Source organism: Carcharodon carcharias, chromosome 30 (genome assembly GCF_017639515.1).
Source record: "Carcharodon carcharias isolate sCarCar2 chromosome 30, sCarCar2.pri, whole genome shotgun sequence".
NCBI classification, from domain to species: domain Eukaryota; kingdom Metazoa; phylum Chordata; class Chondrichthyes; order Lamniformes; family Lamnidae; genus Carcharodon; species Carcharodon carcharias.
The window spans coordinates 31,353,669-31,364,057 of NC_054496.1; the positions used below are offsets into that span (position 1 = coordinate 31,353,669).

Here is a 10,389-nt window from a genome sequence, read left to right on the forward strand (position 1 = left end):
TCTTGCCTTGGTTAACTTTATTTCTTAATAAACATCTTGGGCAGAATTTTGCCCTTGGGCGGGCTCAGCGGGAGCACTCGGGAAGCTGACCACCGCCCGCGATCGGGGCCCGACAGTGATTTCATGCTGGTGGGCCAATTAAGGTTTGCCCAGCGTGAAATGTGCCTCAAGCAGCTGAAGATTTAATAAATTCAAAATAAAGAAATTTAAAATGTTAAAAAGCATGTCCCCTCATGTGATTCTGAAAAGTTGAAATTTTTATTTTATTTTTAATTGCGGTTGGAAAACTCATCCCACCCGTGGATGCAAAGGCCAATTGGCCCTTTTGCCTGACTGCCAGCTGAAAGGTTGGACAGGGAGTGAAAAATTACATTTAATTGGTACTTTAATGGCCTTAATGGGCCAGTTTATTATTGGCAGGCGTGCTGCTGATTCCTGCGCGTGTTCACCGACCAAAATATCATGCACCCGCCCGATGAACTAAAAATTCTGGCCCATATATATTTCTGATTTGCCATGGTTTGTTAGTGTGTTGTTTATTAGTAGTTAGAGAGATCAGGCAGATACAGTATGATTCTTGCTATTCCTTCTGTCTATCTAAATGGTGCAGGGGATTTATTGTTCAACCTGAGCCCTGCTCCAGAATAATTTTGCAGCAGGCCATCTTTCAGACCAGAGGGCAGAGGAACATAAGAGCTTAACATATAGGAACAGGAGTAGACCATTCGGCCCCTCAAGGCTGCTCTGCCAGTCAATAAGATCATAGCCAATCTTCTTCTGTTTCGATTTCTACATTCCCATCTAACCCTGTGTGGTAAACTGATGTACCTCATCTTTTTAAGAGAATGCAAGTGTACTGATCAAGTGACAGAATAACGGATCACTGTACAGCATAGGCAACTGGGAACTGTAAGTCTAGTCCTGCAAGTTTCTGGGAGAGCTTGTATGATCTGATGCTTTGCCCTATCTCTCAATAAACCATCACTGTTTATCCTTACATCAGTCTCTCCCCGCTATGGATTGCAAGCAGCAAATAATGAGAACATAGGAAGGCATGCAGTACAGTTTGATTGGCCAACAAACTCATTTACCCAAGACATAAACGTTTGATTCTCTTGCCTAACAAGAACCTATCTACCCGTGCCTTAAAAATATTCAATGACCCTGCTTCCACCGCCTTCTTAGGCAGAAAATTGCAAAGTCGCACAACCCTCTGAGAGAAAAAAAAATCTCCTCATCTCTGTCCTAAAAGGGTGACCCCTAATTCTAAAACAGTGCCGCCTCATTCTGGACTCACCCACAAGAAGAAATGTCGACCTGGTCAAGGCCATTCAGGATCTTGTATACCTCAATCAAATCACCCCTCACTCATCTGAACTCCAGTGGAAACAAACCCAGTCTGTCCAAGCTTTCCTCATAAGGCTCCCCATTCATTCCAGGAATCAATCTAGTAAACCTCCTGTGAACCGCCTCCAATGCATTTACATCTTTCCTTAAATAAGGAGACCAAAACTGCACACAGTATTCAAGGTACAGTCTCACCAATGCCCTGTATAACTGAAACATATTGAACTTTTATGTTCAATCCCTCTCGTAATAAGGATAGCATTCCATTAGCCTTCTTAATTACTTGCTGTACCTGCATACTAACACCTAGATCCCTCTGCACCTCAGAATTATGCAGCTGTTCTCCATTTAAGCAATACTCTGCTTTTTTGTTCTTCCTGCCAAAGTGAAAAACTTCACATTTTCCCACATTAATCTCCACTTAACAACTTTTTGTCCACTCACTCAACCTATCCATATCCAACTGTAACCTCATGTCCTCTTCACAACATACTTTCCTACCTATCTTTATGTCATCTGCAAATTTAGCCACCATGTCTTCACTCCACTCATCTGAGTCACTGATGTAAATCGTAAAATGTTGAGGCCCCAGAAGAGACCCTGTGGGACTCCATTCATCAGATCCTGCCAATCCAAAAAAGACCCACTTATGCAATCTCTCTGCTTTCTGCCAGCCAGCCAATCTTCTATCCATGCAAATATATTACCCTCTACACCATGCATTTTTATTTTTTGTAATAAACTTTGATGTGGCACCTTATCAAATGCCTTCTGGAAATCCAAGTACAGTACATCTACAGGCTCCCCTTTATCCACTGTGCATGTTACTCCTTCAAAAAACCCCAATAAATTGGTTAAACATGATATTCCTTTCACAAAACAACGCTAACTCTTCCCGGTTGCCTTGAGTTCTTCTAAGTACCCAGCTATAACCTCCTTTATGATCGATTCTATTAACTTCACCACGACAAGCATCAAGCTAATTGGCCTATAATTTCCTGTTTTCTGCCTCCCTCCCTTCCTGAATTGAAGGATTACATCAGAACTTTCCAATCTGATGGAACCTTTCCAGAATCTAACGAATTTTGAAATATTAACACTAGTGCATCGACTACCTCATTAGCCACCTCTTTTAAGACCCTAGGACATAGTCATTGGGACCAGGAGACTTGCTAGCCTGCAGCTCTATCAATCAGCTCAGTAGCATTTTTCTAGTGATTTCAATTTCACCAAGTTCCTCTCTCCCGTTCACCTCCTGATTTGCAGCTATAACTGGAATGTTTTTTGTATCCTCTATGATGAACACAGAAGCTAAATATTTGTTCATTTCTTCCGCCATTTCCTTATTATCTACTATTAACTTCCCATTTTCACTTTCTAGAGGACCAACACTCACTCTTTTCCTTTTTAAATACCTGTAGAAACGTTTTTCCTATCAGTTTTTATATTTCTAGCTAGCTTATTCTCATACTCTAATTTCGTTCTCTTGATTAATCTTTTAGTCATTCTCTGCTATTCTTTATATTCTGTTCAATCATCTGTCCTGCTACTCATCTTTGCGGAGTTGTGTGCTCTTTCCTTAAGTTTGATGATTTCCTTAACAACATCTTTAGTTAACCATGGATGGTGGGTCCTCCCCTTGGAATTTTTCTTTATAGTAGGAATGTACTTATTCTGAATATTCTGAAATACCCCCTTAAGTGTCTGCCACTGCCTTTCTATTGACCTATCCTCTTCCCTAGTTTCCCTGTTCGCTTCAGCTAGCTCAGCTTTCATTGCCACGTAGTTGCCCTTATTTCAGTTTAAGATACTTGTCTTAGACCTGCTCTTCTCCCTTTCAAACTGGATGTAAAATTCAATCATATTGTGGTCGCTGCTACCTAGGGGTGCCTTTACTCTGAGGTCATTAGTTAATCCTGTCACATTGCACAATACCAAGTCCTAACATAACCTGCTCTCTGGTTGGTTCCAGAACATGCTACTCTAAGAAGCTATCTCAAAAGCATTCTATGAATTCCTCATTCAGGCTACTACTGCCAATCTGATTTTTTCAGTTTACGTGTAGATTAAAATCACCCATGATTATTGCTGCCCCTTTATCACAAGCACACAATATTTTGTCTTGAATACTTTGTCCTACACTGTGGCTACAATTAGGGGGCCTATAGACCACTCCCGCTAATGACTTTTTTCCTCTACTATTACTCATTTCCTCTCAAACTGATTCTATATCCTGATCTCCTGAACCAAGGTCATCTCTAACTATTGCACCAATGCCCTCTTTGACTAACAGTGTTACTCCTCCACCTTTACCTAGCTTCCTATTCTTCTTGGATGTCATGTATCCTTCAATATTAAGGGCCCAATCTTTGTTGTGCTGCAGCCACATCTCCGTAATTTCTATCAGATCTTATTTATTTACTTCAATGTTGCCCATCAGTTCATTTACTTTGTTATGAATGCTACATGCATTCAGGTAGACAGCTTTCAGTTTTGTCTTTTTGTTACCTTTGTAACATCTGGTCTTGACTTGATGTATTCTTAGGTTTTTTTCTCTCTGTCCCTTTTGCCATTCTCTGACCCTCATTTCTCATATTACTATTTTGCTCTCCTGTCTTGACTCTGCACCTTGAATTGCTACCTCTACCCAAGCTTGATCCCTCACCCCTCTTGTTTAGTTTAAAGCCCTCTCTACTTCCCTAGTTATGCAATTTGCAAGGACACTCACCCCAGCATGGTTCAGGTGTAGACCGTGCCAATGGTACAGCCCCCACTTTCCCCAGTATTGATGCCAGTGCCCCCCAAACCGGAACCCACTTATCCCACACCAATCTTTGTAAGCGCTCACTGCAAAAATAGATTTAGGTTTGGGTCCAATTGCCTGGAGCACGATTGAATCAAAACAGAAATCTCTTCTTGTCCTCTCTTGTGATTATGTTGCTTTTAAGCTGAATCATGGAAATCATTTTTATTGGAACAGGAGGAAGTCATTAAGCTACATGACTCTGTTCCACCATTCAATCTGATCATGGCTGATCTGTGACCTAACTCCATATACTCGCCATTGCCACATATCCTTAATTTATTTGCTTCACACTTACCAATCTCAAATTTAAAATTAACAATTGACCAATCCCGAATTGCTATTTGCAGAATAGAGTTCTAAACTTCCAAAGTTCCAAATAATCTTTGCACTCTTTGCTTTTGAAGTGTTTCCTAACTTCACTCCGGACAGCTTGAGCTCTAATTTTTAGACTATAGCTCCTACTCTGAGACTTCCCAATCAGGGGAAATAATTTCTCTCTATCTGCACTGTTAGTTCCCTTTTATATCTTGAGCACTTCGGTCAAATCACCCTTAATAATGTTTCAGTAAATACAACTCTTGTTTGTGTCACCTATCCTTGTAATTTAACTTTGGAGTCCATTCTGGTAGATCCACACTGCACTCCTTCTAAGGTCAATATATCCTTCGCAAGGTGTGGTGTCTAAAATTGAACACTGGTGTGGTCAAACCAGGGCTATGTATAATTGTAGTCCTCTATATATAAAGGACAGCATTCCAGTAGCCTTTCGGATTCTATTTTGTATCTGTCCATGACAGCATAATGATGAACATGGACCTCTCAGTCTCTTTGAATCTCCACTGTTTCTGTAAATTTAAAGAATCATTGCTGGATTGAAAAAATACAATCATTTAGATCTCAAATCTCACAGATAGAAAATAGAACATAAGTGCTGGAACTGTATAATTCTCCAAACTGTTGATGCTTTTACCTTTGAGGAGATGGCTGCTTACCTGTCTGAGAGTGCACAGTGGTGTTACAATGGTAGCTATCTGCTCACCATTGAGCAGTCTATCAGCCTGCCAAAAATGTGCTTTCACACTCTGGACCACTCCCTGCAATACACATCTGCTGGGGTTTCTCGAATGGTCATGAAAGGTTGCATCCTTCATTACATGTCCCAGTAAAGAGGAGTAACCCTTGAAGCTGTGGAAATAATAGAAGGACTGATCTCATCGAAGGAAGAGGACTTGGGAGAGGATGAGGCAGAGCACGGGGAGGCTGTGCCTGATGATCCGTAGAGATATGTCCAGACCTGGGTCTTTCCAGGAAGGCCTGATTGCAAGGGATCATCTGATCCAGCAGAGGTTCAACTAATAACCTCCTCTGTGAATGTTCAAAACCTGTGCTGGCACAGGGAATTACAACCATGCATGCAGATGATGCAATATTACCAGCCCAATGAGCTGCACAACTGCCTGGAGTCTTCACTATTGACAGTGAGAAACTATGGGCTGAATAATATTCTCCAGTGTGGCTCACACGACATACACCTGGAAGCGGGTGGCATTCAGAAACCTGAGCTCACCACCCAAAGCTGCTGAATAAAGAATCAATTGGGCCAATTATGAGTGCTGGGCGTGTTCCAGACGCAGAGTGAGAGTATCCCACCTAACCATAGCGGTAGGGCAGGATATCCGGTATTGGAGCTCGTTGGCTGTGACCCGGATTGAGGTCATGGCCCATAATTTAAAGGGCCACTCTGGCTGCTTTAGCAGGTGCAATGTAGAAATGGACCTCTCTGCATGAGGTTTGAGGTTCTTAAGTCATAAATTTAATTCAGTAGTGTGATGGTATATTTGGCCAGAATCTTCAGGTCGCTGTGCAGGGGTGGGGCCCGCTCGCCAAAATGTAAAATGACGTGCGGTGACATTGGGCGTATGTCCCTACGTGTCATTCCGATTTTCAGTTCGGCGGGTGTGCACCGGAGTCTGCTGCGTGCCCACTGATTTGTCAAAGACCTGGTAAGGCCATTTAGATATCAATTAAAATAATTAACAGAGCTGCCCAATGTTAAGGTTGGTGGGCAGGAGAAGAGTCCAGGCGGCCTTTGCATTTACCATGAAACCTAATCCACGAGTGGGATGAGGTTTCATGAAGGTTATTAAACTTTAATAAAATTTTTAAATAAAATTCATTCACATGTCCCAGCTCATGTGACACTGTCACATGAGGGGACGTCTTAAAAAAATTTTTTTCTTTATTTAAATTTTTCTATATCAAACGAATCTCCCTGAGGCAGGCCCCAACTCTTCTTCCTCCCCCCGCCTACACAGGGAGCACTCAAGGCTTCCGGATGCACATCATTCTGGGTGGGCCTTAATTAACCCACCCACATAAAATAGCGGTGCGCAGCTGATGACGGACGGCGATTGGCTGCACATCTGCCCGCGCCCGCTCAGCACCCCCGATGGGGAGAAAATTCTCCCCTATATATATTTACATGTTTGTGATTATGTTTTCTGTAGACAACTACGGGTGTGTCTGTCCAGGGTTAATTAAATGGGGGGAAGGTTACTAAAGACAGATTGTCCCTGAGGCCTAAGAGATGAAAGGTTAAAATCATGGGATTGGGGGTAGTGTATTGAGATGGATAGAAAACTGGTTGGCAGACAGGAAACAAAGAGTAGGAGTAAACAGGTCTTTTTCTGAATGGCAGGCAGTGAGTAGTGTGTTACCACAGGGATCAGTGCTGGGATCCCAGTTATTCACAATATATATTCATGATTTAGATGAGGGAACTAAATGTAATATCTCCAAATTTGCAGATGACACAAAGCTGTGTGGGAGGGGGAGCTGTGAGGAGAATGCAGAGGTGCTTTAGTGTGATTTGGACAAGCTGAATGAGTGGGCAAATGCATGGCAGATGCAGTATAATGTGGATAAATGTGAGGTTATCCACTTTGGTAGCAAAAACAGGAAGGAAGATTATTATCTCAATGGTTATAAATTGAGAGAGGGGAATGTGCAACAAGACCTGGGTGTCCTTGTACACCAGTCGCTGAAGGTAAGCATGCAGGTGCAACAGGCGGTAAAGAAGGCAAATGGTATGTTGGCCTTCATAGCCAGAGGATTCTACAGGGCTCTGGTGAGACCACACCTAGAATATTGTGCGCAGTTTTGGTCTCCTTATCTGAGGAAGGATGTTCTTGCTATAGAGGGAGTGCAGCGAAGGTTTACCAGACTGATTCCTGGGATGGCTGGTCTGACATATATGAGAAGAGATTGAGTCAGTTAGGATTCTATTCACTGAAGTTTAGAAGAATGAGGGGTGACCTCATAGAAACCTATAAAATTCGAACAGGACTAGACAGGGTGCATGCAGGAAGGATATTCCTGATCGTGGGGGAGTCCAGAACCAGGGGTCACAGTCTAAGAATACTGGGTAGATCATTTAGGACTGAGATGAGGAGAAATTTCTTCACCCAGGAGTGGTGAGCTGGTGGAATTCATTACCACAGAAAGTAATTGAGGCCAAAACATTGTATGTTTTCAAGAAGGAGTTAGATGTAGCTCTTGGGGCGAAAGGGATCATAGGATATGGGGAGAAAGCAGGAGCAGGCTATTGAGTTGGATGATCAGCCATGATCATAATGAATGGTGGAGCAGGATAGTAGAACCAAATGGCCTACTCCTGCTCCTATTTTCTATGTTTCTATGTAGAAGTGTTAGGTTTGTGCATTTGCAATAAAAGATTATGGTGGGTTTGTGTTACAAGTAAATAGGTTGTGTCTGAAATTTGCATTGTGAGATAAGTGGGGAACTTGGTTTTCAGCTGTTGAATTTCAAAAGGGAGTTCAAAGGTGACAGCGAACATTTTCATCTTACAGGGGTACCATGAGTAAACAGTATGTTAAATGACTTGAAAGTGTAGACAAAATAGAAAACATGAAAGATTTTTATCTTTGGAGAAGTTGAGCTTCAAAGAGGTGCTTGAGGACAATGGAAGCTGAAATGAAAAGGGAAAAAGATATTTCAGGAAAGGGTTGCTTCACTGTTGAGAGTTGCTGGGGGGGGATGCCCACTGGAGTTAGCTTCTATGTGCTGGAGTGCTGAAAAGCTGTGAAAGATTTAATTGAAGAAAGCAGCTCAGTGCAAAGTCAGGAAAGTCTTTGTCTTAGTTTGTTTCTGAGCCTCCTTTGGAATTCCACATTAGAGTGGAAGTGTCTGAGAAGTTGTGAGCTGTACCTTTATTAAAGTGAAGCAATTCCTTGACTTGGGGTAATATTTGCTGGATTTTTTTACTTAAACATCTAAAAGGGGTTGTTGCCAAAAAGGTAGTTTAATTATGTGCTTCCAACCAAGCATGTTTTTTGGTAGTTGTTCTGTAAAACTGTTTTAACTGTGTAACTTTTATCTTGTGTGTTTAAGTTTTTTTTTCATTAAACCTTTTAATTTTTAAATTCTGGAGTTCTAGGCTTTTGAAGTCAGTAGTTCTTCCTCTTCATTTTCACAATAAAAAAAGCGGCTGGCATTCAGAAACCTGAGCCCTCTTAATTGGCCCAATTGATTCTTGATCAGTGAGACAGACTTCACTCTGGGGCTTGTTTGGGAGCAGGTGATTTAAACATGTCAGCTCATCTCCAGTGGATGGTCATCCGGAACTGCTCCAGTTTCCTGATTAAAAGGAACAAGCAGGTCTACAGCACTGAGCCCAACAACTTGAAGTCCAGAAACTCTTTTCGTTACATGGGCTTATTCACCGCAAAAATGTAGGTGTAGAGCCAGCAGCCGACAGAAAAGGAGTGGTGGTCGTCCTCAAAAAGCGGGCAGGTCAACGCAAACCAGCAACATCCTATGAAAAGATCACCATCAACAAGAATGGCTGTGCTACTCTGAACAGTTTGCGACACATCATCTGTAAGAACAACTACCGAAAGGATTTTCGCATGGTTGCACTTCGTCGAGCCGGTGCCATTCTGAAGAGTCAGAAACCAGCTGGGGTCAAGAAGAAGCGCACTCGGGCTACCAAGAGCGCATGAACTTGTAAAAGATTTGACATGATTCGTAATAAAGGAAAATTTTAAGTAAAAAAAAATAACATGTGGTCATAACAGTAGACATCTACTTCTTCCACAAGGCACTTCCAGCAGCCAAAGAACACTGAACAGCCATGATTTAACTCTGCCCTCAAGACAACGCACCATTAAAGCTGATAAAAGCAAAATACTGTGGATGCTGGAAATCTGAAACAAAAATAGAAAATGCTAGAAAAACTGCAAATCTGACAGCATCTGTGGAGAGAGAAGCAGAGTTAACATTTTGAGTCTGGATGACCCTTCTTCAGAGCTACGAAGAAGAGTCATACAGACTCAAAACGTTAACTCTGTTTCTCTCTCCACTGATGCTGTCAGACCTGCTGAGTTTTTTCAGCATTTTCTGTTTTTGTTCCATTATAGCTGCCTGATGAATAAACAGGAAATACAGCTGGCTTAAATCCCACTCCAAAAGTGTTTTATTCCATTCTGCATGTATTATGGCAGTTGATTGCCTTTTTAATGAGCACATCTAGCCTATTACCTTCAGTTTGCATAGCGCAGGTGGGCTCCCGATTTCAAGACCCACCCGCTAACCATATTATCCCAGACTGACATGATACCAAAAACACGACCTAACGTCTTCATGTCCGATAGTACATTGGTGCGTATGCATTTTGGTCCTGTTTTTGGGGCATGTTACTTAGGCCTTTGTTTTTGCTATTATTCCTGTTTTGGACAAGGTTAATATAATCATGCATTTCATGGTTAAAAAATGAATTTATTTACAATGTGATTGTAAATATGAACAGGTGAAATCTTCACAACACCACAGTGACCCATTTCATGGTTAGACCAACATGGTTTCCTCTGCACTCAGGCACTTCTACGTAGTGCTCACCTTATTGTCTCAAGAGGAGTTGGAGGTGCCATGTGCAAGTGAGTAAAGAAGCAGGAGGAGAAGGCAGATGGATGCCTGGCTGGAAAGATGGTGCAGGAGGGAGGGCTTTAGATTTCTGAGACACTGGGATTAGCTCTGGGGGAGATGGCACCTGTACAAGCCGGATGGCTTGTACCTTATCAGAGCCGGGACTGAGCTCCTTGAGGGGCCTTTGCTAGTGCTGTTGGAGGGGCTTTAAACTAACTAGGCAGGGATGTGGGAACCAGGAGAGAATATTAGAGAGTAATACCAAGGTGCACAAATTACTGGGAGAGATAGAT

The 10,389-nt window shown here is 42.2% G+C and overlaps 1 pseudogene; it reads left to right on the forward strand.

The window, feature by feature from the left end:
* Positions 1-8,571: 8,571 nt before the first annotated feature.
* Positions 8,572-9,223, forward strand: LOC121271347 (annotated as a pseudogene).
* The last annotated feature ends 1,166 nt before the right edge of the window (positions 9,224-10,389 follow it).